Source organism: Pagrus major, chromosome 2, assembly GCF_040436345.1.
Source record: "Pagrus major chromosome 2, Pma_NU_1.0".
In the NCBI taxonomy this organism is placed as follows: Eukaryota; Metazoa; Chordata; class Actinopteri; order Spariformes; family Sparidae; genus Pagrus; species Pagrus major.
This window is the reverse complement of record NC_133216.1, coordinates 7436392-7443726: the sequence shown is the minus strand read 5'-3', so window position 1 is coordinate 7443726 and position 7335 is coordinate 7436392.

Sequence of the window (7335 nt, the reverse complement as noted above, 5' to 3'; positions counted from 1 at the left end):
GATGTAAAAGATCTCTTATAGATTTCTGTTTAGTGTTACCACTGCTTCCTGGCTCCAGAAATTGCAGCAATAAATCTTTCATATAAAGAAAAAAAAAAAGTCTAAATTCTTCGTGATGTGATTCATTATATGTCCTATTCATAATCTAAATTTACTCTAAGTAGAAAAAAAGCAGCCTCCAATCTCACTTGTTGTTATGTAGTGAGGTAGTATATAAGAGTCAAGTAGATTAACAATTGAATGTTTGGTTTGCTGTACACCATGTCCAATATCTCTTTCATACCACAGATGCATGCATGTATTTCAAAGAGACTTTTTCTTTCCAAGTGCCTGCAGAGGTGGTCCTGCTGTCACTGCTGTTGCTAGGTCAAACCTCCCTATGACGCCAGCTTGAAAATTGTATTATTTTCTTGTCTGAGCTACCAGGAAAAAGACACATCTGTTTCCTTTGCTCTCACAACTGGTCACTCAACTACTCCTTACATCTACCATGGATATTTCTTAGTTCTTCCTTTGTTATAAATTGTGGTCTCATGGTTGACATAGTAACAGGAGGCAGAGGAAAGGGAGAGTATTTTCATTTCAACACAGAACAGAAGGTAAAAAATCTCACAGGCAAAGCATAGTTCTTGCAGGATTTTTCTCTTCCTCGACAGTTAGTGCTGAGAGACTGTTGAAGAAAGTTGTGGTTGTGCTCAGTGAGTCACAGGTGCGAATCTGTGTGACCGTATAAATCCAAAACAGTGCTCTCCTGACAAGTATCTGCTCTGCAAATGATTGTGTGGATTAAACAGGCTCAAAAACAGTCTGACTAACCACAACAATATTGTGTTTCTCATGCCTTCTCTGACGACAAAGCCAGTAAGTTGCATGTGACTCTTTTGTTTTTTGAACAGGCCAAATAAGTCCATCTGCTGAGAAATACAGAAAAAATCCACCTTTAAACAGTTTAATGCTGCTGCAAAACAACTATGGGCTGTGCAGCCATTATTTTAGTCCATTTTGTTTTTCATTGGTGTATCTTTTATAAATCCTGTATTTAACTCGTCAAACTTAGACACTTCACATCTTGTTTTGGCACACAGGAGGACAATTTGACAAATTTAGTACAAATTAAAAACGCATCAGTGGGTGCACTTCAAAATGAAATAGACCAAAGATAACATTAAAATTAAGATTAAGGAAAAAGAATATCCAAAGGTGGATTTAATGTTTCTTTAATCCCTCTGCAGGCTGGAGGTGGACACAGCTTGAAACTGTAAAGACTCTGATGTTACAGGATTCAATTCAAGATTAACAGATGGAGCTATGAGATGAGATGAGATGAGATGAGATGAGATGAGATGAGATGAGATGAGATGAGATGAGATGAGATGAGATGAGATGAGAGATTACTGAGACACTTATTACTGAATAAATAAGCTGAAATAACTGCATTTTAATCAGATGACTTAAAGTGTTTTTAAAAGTGAAACATAGTCAAACAGGAAGCGTCTTTATTCTCCTGGTTTTCAACTTAAAATAGGCTGATTGGATGGCCAATTAAGCTTGTATGAACTGCAAGCATTAATGAAAATGAATCCACATATCAAGTTTTCGACAACAGTCTATGGAGAAGTAAAAAAAATATAGAAAGAAAAAGAAAATCAATAAATCTGTCATTTGTCCCAGAGCAATGCAGCAAAAAGCTCTTCTTGTAAGGAGATGTGGAACTGAACTCTGCTACAAGATCCACCAAGCATGAGAATAATTCAGCATGTCAGCAAACGTATTTGTTTTGCTGGAAGATGCAGCTCTAATGTGATTTTGAAATTAAACCTTGGGTGCTTGTGCCATTCATAGTGAATATAAATTGATCCAATCACTCCAACCCAAAGTATTAGTGTTCTCAGTAAACAGCTAAATGTATTAATATTTAATATACGTCATCCTTCAAATCTCATTGCTTCTGAAATCTACACAGATCAGATCTGCCTCTTGCTCTGACCCAGTTAACAGCAGTCTGCCTTATAACAATGACACCCACTTCAGAAAAACCAGATCTTTTGGGCTGTCCACTGTGAATGCTTTCTAATTAATACACTATCAATCACACAGTGCAGCATGTCGTTCTCCTGCAGGACGAAATTCCTCAGACATTGTAGGGAGTCTAACTAATTCTGATGGAGATCACTTTTATTCCCCAGGAATGCATTCTGTTGTGCAGGAAAGGAATGCACAGCATTGAGCGGGATGGCCTGGAATTCCCAAAACAATTAAATTGTTCAAGCAAACGTTTCTTTGAGGAAAGAAAAAAAAAAGCCTCTAATCCCATTACTCCACACTTCACAATGCTGTCACTTGAGAAAGTTTAGAAACTGTTGACTCTACTCGGTCTGTCATTTTGAAGCACACCATAGCAATGAGCCTTGGCATTGATGTGAACAATCACTATCAGGGTCAGCACAGAGCAACCTGTGTGAATTCCTTCATCTCTTCACCAAGGCAGCCTCACTGAACTCTTACTCTGCTACTACTGCATGTCCTGGCCACACATGCAGATCACAACCAACATGACTGGAAAAGGGAGCTCATTCAAAGCATCATGCAGATGGAGTGACAGAATAAAGTGAAATGATATACAACCGTGGAAACTATTTTTCTCTGCCATGAGTCAGTTGCTGTGATAATTTTCTTTGGCAGATGTGAAGCTTTCAGTCGGTTCCACAGGAAACATAAATGACCCACACCCTCCTATCACCGATAAATTATATCCCTGTATTTAAAGCAGGGAGAGCAAAAGTCATCTGATTTCACTTTTTCCTCTGAACATGTCAATCAGCACCAACACATCAGATAATTGACACGAAGTACAGTAAATAAAGATTTGTAGCAAGTAGTCATTAACCCTGTTTGACTTAACGGGGGAAAAAAACGCACACTTATAAATGTCCATGATGTTAACCTCTTTAAATCAGGTCCATATGGAGAACCAGGCCTAATGGATTCAGAGGCCAGAAGAAGTGTCAGTGTCATTATGTTCCACAAGAACAAGCGGTTGCCAGGGTTCCTCTGAGCAATGCCATTACACTGATGGTCCAAGCACATATTCTCTTGTTAAAGATATCATATTTTATTTTATACTGTAGTTATGTTGTGCTTTCAGAAAAGGCTATACAGTATGTACAAAGATCGTTGTTTTGCCAGTTATGTATTTGGAGGTTAAGGCATGAGCCCCCAAGGCTGCCAACTTCACCAACAATTTGTCCAAGAGTCACATGATCCATTGGGTCATGCTTATGAAAAACCATTAACATAACAAGAAACAGGAATGAATAGTTAGAAATGGTAAACAGTTCCTCATGGAGACGCAAAACAGCTTTTTAAATTCCATGCATTAAGCAATATAAAACTGAGGATTTACACTTTTTCCTATCTTTTTTATGTTACTCAAAATTGAAAGAAAAAAAAAAAAAAACATCAACAGCAACCTGGAAGCTGCAGATAGCCATGTATTTTGTGGGGCTGCTATTCAGAAAACAAGGTTGTCTCACTGAAGTGTTTGTTCGCTTTCAGCATCCCTTTAAAGCATAGACAATTAAGTAACAGCCAACCTCTGATGGTTTCTTGATGTAGTCCCACAGTTTCGTACTCATGGTCAGTTTATTTATTTTTGTCACAACTGCGCACATAAATATGAAGCCCTGGCATACCCCCAACTAGGTTGTGTATCCAAAAAACAAGCAGATTCTGGCATCAACCTACTCACTACCAGGTGCAAGGCTCAGGGTTTTCTAAACTATCTACAGCCTGGTAGGGTCAACGTCCTACTCTACGGTCCGATAAAGTTACTTTATGTCTGCTCATCCTCTGGCACTCATAAATTTTCCAGTAATTTAAACTCTGCAGGTCTCAAATGCAACCTTGCTCACACGTTTCTATTTGCAATAAATACACAAAGCATGAATTAAATAAAAAGACTGCAATAAAAGTGTATATCATAGAAGTAGAACACATTTATTTATCTATCAGCTATTTCTACATTTTACATGATTTCAGCTGTGGACAGGGAAAACTATATCCTTTGTTCAAAAGTATTTCTGGCAAGTGAAAACCCTAAAACACACGATGAAATGTTTTTTGGATAAACATAGATATGTTGAGATACCACAGCCTATTTGGCAAAATCACATCAGTATCCCTCAAGGAGCTTCAATACTATTCAGATTACCTTTGATAATAAATCTTAGCATTGGAAAAGTAACATCGGCAAATATAAATATTTACTGAGCAATAGCATTTGTGAAAAAAAACATCAGGCTGGTATCTTATCTTCCTCCTTAATGCTCTTGAGTGATGAATATAACTGGATAAATACCATGAAAACGACTCTCTGTGGGCTTCAATGTCTCTGCTGTATTTGTCCTTAGGGCAAAGCCTTCAAATTATAAAGACTTATATTTTGCATGGGGCTGGCTCAGCTGCTGAATCTAGGAATCTTACCTCATATTTATACTGTGAGAATCTCAAGAATATAGTGACATCAAAGGGCAGTAACACACAGCTGGGGCCATGTACATCAATTTTCTAAAGTCTGGACAGCTGGTCAGTTATGATCTATGACTTTAAGTCACCCAAGTGAAAACTGCTAAAGCATGCAACATGGTCTGTTGTGTAAAATAAGCCCATCTTGGGAAACATAAGAAATACTTGTCAGGAGTTTAAGAACAAAGCGAGTAAACCCATAGAAATCCAAAGCACACAGGAGAAGAGGGATGGAGTATAAAAGTGATGGGGAGTAAATCTAAGATACGGCCCACTGGAAGATCCTACATCAGTATGTCATGTTTCAGTGTTAGTCACGCACAGATGTTCGAGAAGCGAGCTGCTATGATACTGTCAAAGCCATATGTGACTTTGGTTTGCACAAACACTATAATCAGTAGCTCTCTATAAACCAGCTGCTGATCCCACAGCTAAAAATACACAGGCAAGGTTTCATATTAGAAATTTCAGTTAAATATACCGGTATAATCATTTTAATGGTGAAAGAAATTATTTTATAACCTCAGATATAGTAAATAACCACATCCCGTTTGTACCCTTTGATGATTTACTGAGGTTTTGAACCCAAATCCTCTGCCTGAAGCACATGGAGTCATTTTATTCTCTGACTCATCAGTTCAGGGACCCAGAGCCAACGCCTGTAGCCAAATAATTAACAAATGGCAAGGCTGTCACAAGTGATAAAATAGTATGATCAAAGAAGGGTGGGAGAAGCTCAGGATGCGAGATGGGAGGCAGCCCATTGCTTCTGCTTGTCAGTAAGTTCATAGACCCGTTGCCAGTGCAAAATCAGTGTTTTGTATTTTTTCCAATTCAACTGAAAGCTTGAACAAGACAAGGCAAGTTTATTTATATAGCAACATTCAGACACAAGGCAACTCAAAGTGCTTTGCCAGGGCATAGAAATACATAAAAAAATAAGACATAAAGAGAACATTAAAATTGCATTAAAAAGACCAAAAGCAAGCAATTAGTCAAAGACTAAGGAGAAACAGCATTTAGAAGACAATGAAAATAAAAGCAAGCACAGTTACTTTATGAACAGATTTTTAAAGTTTAATTCAGTTCAATTTAGCTATTTTTTTAACAAACAAAATGCAACTTAGACAGCAGACTCTCACTGGCCCATTGGTAAGAAAGCAAATGACTGAAAAAGAAAAATGCCTCACCTGATTAGATTTGATTACCTGCTAGAAGTTTAAAGAGTTTCGGCTCCTGACACATTGAAGGTTACTGTCCAATTATTCCAAAAGAACACTAAACAAACAAGACAGCTAAACTTAACCAACATTTTGTTATAACTAATAAGCGTTTCTTATCCATTTGTCCACTCGACTTTATATCCTGGTCAGGATTGTAGTAAAAATATAAATTTTTGCTGCTGACTTCCTCCATGTCCTCATTTTGGATCTCCAACTGCTTTTGGCCATGATGTGCTTCAGGGTCTCCTCTGTGGTCTGAACCTTTCTGGGTCTACCCAAAACAGCTGCCATGAAAGGGAGTCACTCAAGATTCATGCACATAAATGAAAAATGTGAAACACACAAGAGATAGAACAAGGGATTCCTAAACTGCAGTGTAATTGTAAGTAAATTTTAAAAATGAAGTTATGAGCTGCGTAAAAACTTCTCAATTTCATCATTAGTGACACTTCAACCTCATACTCCCACTGAAATTGTAATAAACATTGAAAGAAGAAAAAACTGAAGTAATTTTTAAAATTCATATTCAAATGCTAATTTTCCAAGTGACCTCTCCTAAATCAAGACATTTCTTAATAATTAAAACATTATGTTCTCCCAGAAAGAGCTGCGAGATCACATCTTCTGACTGATATACAAGAAAACCATATGAACTCTGTCCTACACCATTCTGCTTCTTATATGAGTAATGAGGGCAGGATTCAGCCAACAGTGACATCTTCTAACAGGTAACCTTTCCCTGAGATGTAAAGGCCTTTGGGTAAAGGCATGGTTCCACTTTAAAGTCCACCAGACAGCTGGAGGACAAACTGATGACGGAGGGACAGAAAAAGTAGTGCAGAATTCAACAATGGGGGATCATCTAAATTGAGGACTAAATACAAATGCATGTCGGGGGCGCTGATGTTATCACGGCCCACAAGTCTTAAGAGAAGGCTCTCATGCTTCCACTGCAGGGGATATACAGAAAGTAAAAGCCAGTATAAACAGAAGACCTCCCTTTGATGTACAGAACAAAACCAATTCATTCATGAGAATGAGGAGGAAGGGGTCGCAGTGAGGGTACCCCACTAAACTTCACTTCCGATGTCATGCTCGGTGAGCCTGGGCCAAAGATGTTGTTTTAATGGTGTGCAGAGAGAGGGAACAGGCGGAGACAGCAGAGGGATAGAATAACAGGGTGTAATATTCACCAAAGTGTTTTTCTAATCACCACAGGGAGTCTGCAGGAGCGGAATACTCTCTCCAGACCATCTCAGGTCTGGTATTAACATTATCTCCAGTGCATTAATATGTCAACTATGCAATCACTAATAGGTGTCTTCATATCTATGTATCATTAACTTTACATCTCCACAGTGGATCCTAATGCATCATGTACAAGACTGGACACTGAGAGAAGGCCACTTGCATTTTTAGGTCTATGTCATATATCATTGGATATTGTACTGTGTCTGAAAGGTTCCTTTGGTTTATTAAGTGTAACAGTAGAATAACTTTTATTTGATGCTGAAATATTAATGATCAGATCAAATACAGTCAGGAAATACAGAAAATGACCTTTCATAATCGAAGTAAGAAGAGCTAA